Here is an 11,062-nt window from a genome sequence, read left to right on the forward strand (position 1 = left end):
TGGTTGATTGTTGAATAAGCCATCAAAAAATAGCTAAAATTTGCCTCTGTTACAAATGGATTTCTATTATGCATGAAACACAAAATACTAGGTAATTAAAGTTTAATTCTAAGTGTCCTAAGCAAATTGCCTGGCATGCTGTTGGGACACTGTTGAGTGAATGGTCCTGATCTGAGGACCAGCAGTGGGTCTGGTCACAGCAGCTACATGGGTAGGATTGATGGTGTCTTCTGTTAGGTCCCTACTCACTCTCAAAGCTGCCTTTGCAATAGCTCAACTGGCAGAATGTCCACGGGTGAGAGAGAAGCTAAGTGTCCTCTCACAGGCTCCAGCCGCTGGTCATGTCATGTGGGTTTGTGGCTTCCTGGCCAAGCTTCCTGGCCACACACAAGCTCCAAATATTATAAAAAATATGAACGACATATATGCAGGTCTGGTCAGGCTCATGGTAAGTTTCTATGCCTGCCTGAGTTTCTATTTAAAAGAAGAGATTTAGTGGTGTCTCTTAAGCTCAAGGTTGAGCGTGGTTACTAGAGTCTAGGTGTGTCTAGTAATGGCTGATGGGCTAACCAAGTGGTTTCTTCTTTAGGGGGCATGAATAGTCTCCTGGGAATCTGTCACCCTGAACAAGAGTTGGGCTTCCAAGTTCAGCCCAATATCAAAGTTTCAAAGCTCTGCAGGGAGAAGAGATACTGAATACTGCCCCGTGCCTTTGGGTGAGCTCTTCATGGACTCATGTCTGAATCCAGGGGAGATAAGATGTTGTAAGTAAATATGGAAGTATTTTTTTTGTACAAATCCTCCAAATATAGGGCACAAAGCTACATTGCCTTGATGTATACATAATACAGGTTGCACAAGGGGAAGAGGAGGTGTTCCTTCCCCTTCATGGCTCACAGCCATGGCCCTGATGCATGGAGGGCATCAGAGAATGCAGACCCTCCCCTCGGCTTTTTGAGGTCTCTAATTGGTGGCCATACCTACAGCAATTTATTCCTGAGTGCATTAAAGACAGTTTCGGGAATGCTCAGAAAAGAGCAGGAGAGAGTTGGTGGGGATAGAGATATTGCAATGGTGGGAAAGAGTGAGCTATCTGTTTTGTTATTTGTAAGAGGAACTCATTTTATTTTATTTTATTTTTAAAGATTTCATTTATTTATTTGACAGAAAGAGAGAGAGACCACAAGCAGGCAGAGAAGCAGGCAGAGAGAGGGGGGAAACAGGCTCCCTGCTGAGCGGAGAGCCTGATGAGGAGCTCCAGTCCAGAACCCTGAGATCATGACCCAAACCGAAGGCTGAGGCTCAACCCACTGAGCCACCCAGGCACCCCATTTTATTGTATTGCATTTTATATTTTATTTTGTTTCAGAAACGCAATTTAGACATTAGTGCTTAATGAAGCCCCAGGAAAATGGGCCACATATATTTATTGAACAAGTATTGACTGCCAGGTACTGTACCAAACGTTGAAAAGCAAGGGAACAAAATAGATCAAGTCCCTCCTTTCAGAGAGGTTATCTCCTTGTAGAGGGAGAGATGGAGAATAAACAGATTTCAGTAATGGAATTGACGGAAGGGCTAAACGTTGGATATAAAAAGAAAAATTAATTTAGAATATTGAACCAGACTCAAAGAGAAGTTTAGAGAAAGTTACTCAACTATTCTCCATCTCCATCTCCAACAGGTCATAACCAGCGTCACCGTGAGCCCAGAAAGACCTCCTGAGGCCAACCCGTTTCGTCCCTTTCCTGTGCACCAAAAGTTCCGTTGCCTTCATCACGCAAGTGACAGCCTGGCCTTGAGATTTATGAGTGTGACGTCTCTGTGGGGGCTGTGAGCCCCTGCACCCCGGCTTCCGGAGAGCCCCGTGCAACGGTGAGCCCCCCGCGGGGGCTTCAAAACTCTCTGGTAACCTTGCGACAGAGTGAATGAATGAAGGGGAGTCACATTGCAACAGGTGAGCTTTAGTCAGACATAAATGCTTCTTGTCAGGCTCATGAAATGCTCAGACAGCTGTGAGGGGCAGTGTGTGGTTTGCAGGATGTCAGGCGTCAGCCCAGGAGGATTAACCCATTGCCTGCAGCCAAGTTACTGCAAGTGGGTCTGTTTCAGCCTCGGCACACGCTGGAGCCCGAATGGTCAGTCCAGCTACGGCCACAGAGGGCTTTTGCAAATATGCAGCATTCTAGAAGCCTGAAAACAGTGGGCACCACCGTGCCTGGGACTCTCATGAATCTCAGGCCAAATCCTAAAAACATTCTACCATTTGCTACCTTGACCAGAAAAAGAAAAAAAAAAAAGTGTGTGTGTTTGTGTGTGTGTGCGTGTGTGCAATAAGTTTGTTAAGTTCTTCAAATTATGGTATCTGAAATCGCCTCTTCGGGGCAGGTAAAATCCTGCCCGGGTAGGAAGAGACTGTTTGGCAGTTTTGGGGAATCTGAATGTAAGAGAATGAAAAGCGAAGCACACTGTTTATTGGGCCACACTGAAAAAAAAAAATTTAAAACATAAGGTGCGAGAGGCTCCTTTTAAAACCTCTCACATTTAAAAATAGTGAAGTGGAGGGACGCCTGAGTGGCTCAGTCAGTGAAGCGGCTGCCTTCGGCTGAGGTCATGATTCAGTCCCACGTTGGGCTCCTTGCTCAGTGGGGAGCCTGCTTCTCCCTCTCCCTCTGCCTGCTGCTCTCCCTGCTTATGTGCTCTCTCTTTCTCTCTCTCTCTCTGTGTCAAATAAATAAATGAAATCTTTTTAAAAATAGTCAAGTGGGAAAGGGAGCCTCCATGGTAAAGAGATACAGATCCAGAGAACAAACAGATGGGTGGTTTTCAGAGATGAGAGGTTAGGGGAGAGTAGGCCAACGGGGTTAAAAAGTACAAACATCCAATTATAAAACAAGCAAGTCTGGGGATATGATGCCCAGCAAGGTGACTATAGTTAAAAACACTCTACTGTATACTGGAAACATTGCTAAGATAGTAGATCTTGAAACTTCTCATCATAAGCCAAAAAACTCTGTAACTCTTCATGCTGATGGATGTTAGCTCTCCTTATTGTGGGGATCATTAGGCATTGCATGCAAATACTGAATCATTATGTTGTGCACCTGAGACTAAGATGAGGTTATATGCCGATGATATCTTAATTCAAAAATCGTGATGGGCAACACTTTGCCCATCCTCTGTCCCCTCTGACCAGATTCTGAGTAGAAATGCATTCTGCTTTGTGACCCAGACCACAATAACCATGAATCACCTACCTACCCTCTTACCTGAAACAGAAGTTTCACAAAACAATACTTGGCTTACTATACTTACAATACTTAGCGCTCTGGTATCGTCCACTCTATTCTTGTTCTTTAAAAAAAAAAAAAAAGTGCTGGTGAACCTATGAAGTTCTGTGGCTTTGGCCATTAATTTGGAAACCATGGCCCCGGGTAGCTTTGGACTGAGTGAGTTCTATGGTGAACTGGTGTGGAAAGAGGTGACCCCCTCAGGTCTCTCAGCCTTAGTGAGCCCCCCCACCGCCAATGTCCCCTCCCCCCACCCCCACAAAACAGAAATTGGGCAAAACTCATTGATTCAGATCCTGTGACAGAATGGAATTTACTATAATTTAGTTGGGGGTGATTACAATTGCTTATGTGGGAAATGCAAATTTAATCAAGGGATGTTTTTTTGAATCCGGCCCAGAAACTGTCCGTATCTTTCCACTCTGTGTTAAAATGCTGACAGAAGTCACCCCACCCCAACCGCTAACTACTCTCGGCTCCCTTTTAGATAATCTGAATCCAAAGGATTTCATTGGAGTGCCATTTTCTTGGTGATTTAGAGGCAACGCTTGGCCTCAGGCGAGCAGGAAGGAGCCTCTCGCACCTCTGTGCAAGGAAGGGCAGGCCTGGAGTCCTGCTAAATGGAAAAGTACTCTCCGCAGTATGTTATTAGAGAGCCTTGTGCTGAGAAAAATGAATGGTTTTACTGTTAGATGTTAGTGTTCTCGAGTGAGACTTGCCCTTATGGTTCAGGAACGAGGAAATGGACCCCTCACTGGTGAGGACGCTTGACCTCAAGGGGGACAGGACCTCTCCAGGTGGCTGTGGGACCGGGCCAAGCATGAGGTGTTTGTAATCACCCATAGATGTCTAGAGCCCAGAAGGGTCTGGCATACTGTAGATGCTTAGAACGTAGTAGTGGGACAAGCAAATGACAAGGGACATGCTGGAGTGGACCCCTTCCTAGGAGGCCTGTGCCTTGAAGTTTTTTCTGTATGTGGTACAGGACAGTTGACAAGAGCCAGCAAGTCCACTGTCCTCTGGTACTGTGAGTCTCCTCAGAGATGGCGTCAGCAAATTGGTCCCCAGCTTTGTGCGTACGCTGCTGCCACGCGGAAGGCAGGGGGCCCGATGGCGCTGGTGGCCAGGGAAAGGGGTAAACATGTGCTCTGCCCCTTTCCTTCAGGCTCTGGTGTGCATTCTAGCATGGGATCCCCTGGAGACCTCCACCTAGAGGCACAGAAGACAAGAGAAAGACTCCGCCCCTTGATGGCACAGCATTCACCAAGGGACCCCTTGGGAAGGAAAGTGGGGTGCATAGCACCGAGGTCAAGACAATGATGAAGCTTTGGAGAAATCCCAAAGAGACCTCTTGGCTGTACGGTTATCCAGCTGGTTTTTCTGTCTGGCTCTAAGGACCTCTAGGCGCCTATTCATTGACTGCCTTGAAGCCAGAACAACTGCTGGGATTTCATTGACAGAATTTCCATTCCTGCTGGGGTTCCTTTTCCCCCAAAGATGCGGGCTGTGCTTTCAGAAGTTTAGACTTTACTTAAAACCTCAACATGTTTAGTTGTTTATGTTGGTGGAGACATGATGTTTGCCGTATATCTAAGAGACTGGCTGAGATTTCTGTGTCCTTGTGTTTCTTAAGATCAATGACAGCTGCCTGAAGGAAAAGCCCCCGGGGGTCAGGGCCACAGTTTCTACTTGTGTACTGCATGCGGGTTAGCAAGTGTACTCAACAAAACAGATGTGAACAGCAGGGTAGGCAGGGTAGGGTCAGTATGATGCAGGAGAGGCCCGTTTGCTGCTAGAAATGATGTCCCTACACAGATTCTGAACTGGAACAGTTAGTTGTATGATGTTAGGGTAAAACAGTTCTACTATGTCAATGGGAGAACACACCAAAAGAATCTTTCTGCTTTCTGCAGATTTAGAAAATCAGTAATAAGACCCAGAAGAGTTTTAACACTGTTTTAACTTTATAGAGCATTTCAGTGCTGAACGGTTAATTATAAAGTTAAAGGGACGTTTTCCCTTTCCCGTGGCTATGGTCCTGGTTTGCCATTTTTTCCCACACATTTTTTATTTCGCCATCCCTCAAAGCTTCACTTCTAGCTTTAAACAGTTAACAAAGGAGCAAACTTGAATGGAAAGAGTTTAGAATTTAAGATGATGGCCTTACATTTTTGGAGAGTTCAAAATATTTCCTCTGGTGCCATCTCATTTAATTATAATAATAACCCTAGAAGATGGTGCTCTTCTTTTTTTTTTTTTTAAATTTTTATTTATTTATTTGAGAGAGAGACAGTGAGAGAGAACATGAGAGGCGAGAAGGTCAGAGGGAGAAGCAGACTCCCCATGGAGCTGGGAGCCCGATGCGGGACTCAACCCTGGGACTCCAGGACCGTGACCTGAGCTGAAGGCAGTTGCTCAACCAGCTGAGCCACCCAGGCGCCCCGAAGATGGTGCTCTTCTTAACTCTGGGTAGTTCTGTTGAGGTAGCAAAAGGTTGAAAGCAGCTAGACTCTCAAAACTGTCCTCTCTCTGTTCTTAGCTATGTCTATGCTGAAGCCAAACGAGGGCTAATTCACAGCCTTTGTGAGCGCAAGGCTTTTGCCCCCAAATACCAGTGTGTCCCCCTGGGAGACAGGCTGGACTGCTTGGAGGGCTCCTTGTGGCCAGGCAGAAGCAGCAGTGAGACGAGTAGGCCAACGCGCTTTCTCAGTGCTTGCCAGCAAGCTACATTTAATTCTTGGCTCCCTGTTTTCCTGCTCTGAGTCCCAGGAGAGAACGGTCCAAGAAAATGGGAGATAAGCCAAGGAGAGGAAGAGGAGACTCCTTTTAAGCCTGGTGCAGGCCTGGCTTCTTTCACGTCATCAGAGCAGAACAGCTCTGCTTCAGGGGCCTGGGACCTGTCCTGAGTGTCTGGCCCTGAGAGATTTGCAGTTTAAACATCAGTACTCTTTAGAGAGTGAGCCCTTGCCCATCGATGCTCAGCCCAGGGACGAGTCCTTGATTCACTCCTATCTTCCCTCTTCCTCCGCAGAGAATAGACGGGAAGGGATAAATGGAAGAGAGTTTGGTAGCTGAGAGCCTCCTTTCAGGATGCTAAGCCTTGCTGTACGACAGCGGACCATCCCCAGACTCAGAAGCGTCAGTAGCTTGTCCTACATCACACCAAGGGGCAGCGCTGGAAGTGGCAGGAGAGAACCCCCTTCAAGCCTTGTGTTGGAGGTGCAGGGCTGCACCGCATATTCCCGGGGCCCCCTCCCTGCCGAGATGGCACACATCCAGCAGCCTATACACAGCGGGGCCACGGCCACTGAGAGCTGTGAAATGCAATGGAGGGAACTGTGCATATGGGCTCTGCTAGGCAGAGGAGTTCCAAGTTCTGACATACGAAGGGAGATAGAAAGGAGCGAAGTACACGGAACTGGGCTACTTGATGATTACGAGGGAGGTGATATCAGGCTGCACATTTATGAAGGATGGAAGCGCCGGACATGGTGAGCTAGTTAGCACAGAATATGATGAAGGAATGAATGGTACAAAGTCAATACTTAAATTGGATAATGGAACAATAACTAGGAAGTCTCCTTTTTCCTTCATCTTCTTTCTGTAGGGAAGAGAGGAATACACAGACTTTGGCACCCCGATGAGCTGAAGAGTTATTTTTCCAACACAAGCGTCCATTGCTGTAGAATGAAATAGAACAAATGATGGTTTCAACCCCTAGCCTATTTTAAATAAACTTTGCATAAATGCCTCTTCTTTCACATCTTCCCCTGTGTCCACTGTCAGTGCTGAAAGTCTCCATGAAGTCTCACTGGGCCGCTAGCCATCTCTCTTCCTCGAGACTCCCTAACCACTGTCCCCTCCAGATGGCCACAATGTGACCTTTCTAAACCACTTCTCAGAATAATACTGGAAAACCACATGACCTAACACGAAGTCTTTATGAGTTAGCCCTCTTTCTATTGCAAATAATAAAAAGCTGGACTCAAGCTGCTTAAATAAAAAATTTACTTTTGGGGCACCAAAATTTACTTTTGGGTGGCTCAGTGGGTTAAAGCCTCTGCCTTCGGCTCAGGTCATGATCCCAGGGTCCTGGGATCAAGGCCCACATCGGGCTCTCTGCTCAGCGGGGAGCTTGCTTCCTCCTCTTTCTCTGCCTGCCTCCTTGCCTACTTGTGATCTCTGTCTGTCAAATAAATAAAATCTTTTTTAAAAAATTTACTTTTTAGGTTCATGTCATGGGAAGGTCCAGAGATGGAAGGACTGGCTATGGGATGGTTTAATCCCGAGGCTCAGTGATATGATTCAGGACTGAGTTTCTTTGTGTCTCCCCTACTGTGCTTCCTGTGCTGGTGCTGGCTTCATTCTGTAGTGGCATGGGCTAGTCCTGGGCTTGCAGGAAGAAGCCAAAAAGCTTGGAGGACTGCAAACTTCCCAGAATACTTTCAAAGGGAGAGAATGCTGTCTCAGGACACTGGGCAAGAATCCTGAGATTTGCTTGATTGGATAGGTGTAGGTCTCTGGCCCAACCTGGACCCCATCTTTGTGGCCAGAGAATGGAAAGTGTTGGTTGGCTTAAGTAAATTAGGGACTACCCTGCACATGGGTATTGGATAAACATCACCTGAAGTACTTGGGTTGAAGAGGGGCTGGGAGATTCCTGAAGAAATGAGGGACTGAAACAGGAAGGACTGAAAGCTTGCTGTGCCTCTAAAGACCCTCCACAATTGAGTGACCAACGATCTAGCCCATTTGACTTCTCACCACAGCCGCCTCCTTTGCACCCCTACACTCAGCCATGTGGGATTATTTGTTGTTCTTGGAATATACCCTGTAATCTCCCCTTCTAAGTCTTTACTCATGCTATTCTGTAATCTAGAATATACACACAAGCACCCTCACCAGTATGTTGAAGACCTACTCATCCCGAAGATCTAGATCAAAACTCATTTTTCCATGGCTGCTTTTTCAGATTCCCAACTAAATAGGTATTTCCCTTTCCTATTCTCCAATTCGTCTTCTTCATGTTACCAGCTATGTGATTCTGGGCAACTTTCCTGACCTGTCTTGAGTTTCTGTTTCGTCCTATGTAAAGGGTCGATAACATGAGTGCCTATGTCAAAAGTTGCTGTGCAGATTAAATAAGTGAATATGTGTCAGCTCTTGGAACATTGGCTGAGTCTTGATAGACGTTGTTGTTTTTATTTTTGCATTTTATATACCAGTGAGCTTTGTGGTAGCCTGACTTTGGGTTTATCTCTTCTTGTTGTTGTTATTTTTTTTTTTCAAGATTTTATTTATCTACTTGACAGAGAGAGTGAGACAGCACAAGCAGGCAGGGTAGCAGGCGGAGGGAGAGGGAGAAGCAGGCTCCCCACTGAGCAAGGAGCCTGGTTTGGGGCTTGATGCCAGAACCCTAGGATTATGACCTGAGCTGAAGGCAGCTGCTTAACCAACTGAGCCACCCAGGCACCCCTGGTTTTATCTCTTCAACTGATTGTGAGCTGCTGGAGTGCAGACTAAAACATACTCACCATTTTATATTTCTTTGATTCGCTTAAATATTTTTGAGCACCACTGTGTGTCAAATAGTAAGGTACAAAAAAGCAGGACATTCTCCATCTCTGCCCTTTTAAGACCTAGCGTGTGCCCAGCATGAAGAAGGCACTCAACAATCATGTGTAGAGTTGAAGTGAAATTAGGATGGACAGAAATAACCACGTTACCTGGCTTGGTGGCCCCAGTGTGTATGACTGAATATCCAAGTGAACTGACCATAACAGCTGGTCCCGGTCCAAAGGCAGGCAAGAACCACAACTTGGACTAGCTGAGGTTGTGCCATTCGGGGTTACTGCCAAGGCAGCTGGCAAACCATGGACAGGATATACCACAGATAAGGATATGACCACAGGTAGGTGGTCTCAACATCCACACAGCACAAGGCCCACAAGATCAAAGGGGCCAAGAATGGAAGGTAGCTTCCTCTTATGCCTTTTGGGTTGGGCTGAGGCATGGCAGACTTCAAAGCTCCCCCTATGACCAGATGGGGGAAATTCTTACTGTGCCTGCCCTAGCCTCAATCTTTCACATTCTTTTTCTGACTTTGTCTTCAGGCCTATTCAGATGAACCAAGGGATTTTGGTGAAAGAAGGCTTTGCAGTAATTCAGATGAGACCTCAGTGGTGGCCTGAACAGAATCACTGTGAGATATGGGGATTGGAGGCGGGGGGTGGAGTATGTGGGTTTTAAAATATTGAGGAAGGAGAACAGAGTGGACTTGATGATTGTTTGAATGTGCAAAATAGATCATTGGGGATGATTTCCAACACAGATAATTGACACCCTTCCTTACGCTGGCAAAAACAAAAGAAATGTATTCTCTGGACAGAAAACTTAAGGTTGGGACCTGCTGTAGGGTGAGTTCGGCAGCCCAACATTCCTTGCCTTTCCACTCTGCCATTCACAGGATTGACTTCCTATCACATCAACAGATGGCCACGCCCAGTGATGGTTTTTTTGGTCCATACGGGATGGGAGGGAAATTGGCTTCTCTTTCTGAGAAATCTGAAACAAGCCTTTTCTGTTTCTTTGGTCTAGATCGACTCACAGGTAACTAGCACAGCATATGATCTTGAGGGAGATCTTGAGAAGTAACATAGTATAGTGGTTAGGAATGTAGATGATGAAGTCAGTCTGTCTGGGTTCAAGTCCCAGCTACACCACTACAAACTGTGTGACCCAATCTTTCTTCCTCTGTGCTTCAGTTTCCTTGTCTGCAAACTGGGGATGATTATGATGATACCAACAGAATCTACCCCACAGGCTTGTTAATAAGTCAATTGTACGTGAAATGCTGAGAGAAGCCCTTGCTTGGTTGCTTGGTTGCTTGCTTGGTTGTTGATTATTTTTTAAAATAAATTCTTCAATAATTTTTAATTGCATACTTTTCTTCCTTTTATAAAAATATTCTAAACCAAATCATACACTTAGGTTTTGATTGAATGTTTCTTTGTGGCGTCGTCTGAGAAACTTGATATGGAATCAAAAGCCCATCCCAGCTGACCTTAGGGCAGCTCAGTGCCAAAGCTGTGGTCTCAAGGGCTCCTCAGGACTTGGCCCCATCTTAGCCACAGGTGGTCTATTACCTTGTTTAACCGATTACAGCCAATTAAAGGGAAGGGTTTAATTTGCCTTTCTAGCACTCATAATCAGCTAAAATGTTCGACATCACTTCCTGACGCTAAGATCCCCTGCTTCCTCTTTCCCACACAAGAGCAGCAAAAGCAAAGGATATTCAAATGGAGGAGTTTTCAAAGTCTTTCTAAATTTTCGCTGAATGTTTATTTCTCCTTCCCCTGGGCTTTTGACACATTTATAATCAGTTATGTAATAATCTATTGCAGCTTTGAACTAAATACAAATCACCTCTCTTAACGTCGAAGGAATCAGAAAATTTGGCAGAAAAATTAAGGAGATGGAATTTATATAGGTTACTTTCCCATTATTAAAGAATATATGCTTAATATGGACCTTTGGAAAATATAGAAAAGTATATGGGGAAAAAAAATCACCAATGGTCCCAACCAGAAATAGCTAACTATATACATTTTAAGTATATTTTCCTCCAGGCTTTTATTCTGTGTACAGATTGTGTTTGATATAGTTGCGATCAAAGTACAAATACAATTTTATGTCCTGAACTTTGTTTCATTTTACCTTCATAAATATTTCCCACGTGGATGTAAATTCTTTGTAAAAATTTATAACAATTG

General features: G+C 45.3%; 1 long non-coding RNA gene across 1 annotated transcript; it reads left to right on the top strand.

Moving 5' to 3' along the window:
- The first annotated feature begins 595 nt into the window (after positions 1-595).
- On the top strand, positions 596-10,266 carry LOC131828042 (uncharacterized). The gene is made up of 3 exons (XR_009352200.1): positions 596-764; positions 1,685-1,957; positions 9,404-10,266. It is a non-coding gene; the product is annotated as an uncharacterized LOC131828042 (long non-coding RNA).
- Positions 10,267-11,062: the final 796 nt, after the last annotated feature.

The sequence above is a fragment of the Mustela lutreola genome, chromosome 3, assembly GCF_030435805.1.
Source record: "Mustela lutreola isolate mMusLut2 chromosome 3, mMusLut2.pri, whole genome shotgun sequence".
Taxonomy (NCBI): domain Eukaryota; kingdom Metazoa; phylum Chordata; class Mammalia; order Carnivora; family Mustelidae; genus Mustela; species Mustela lutreola.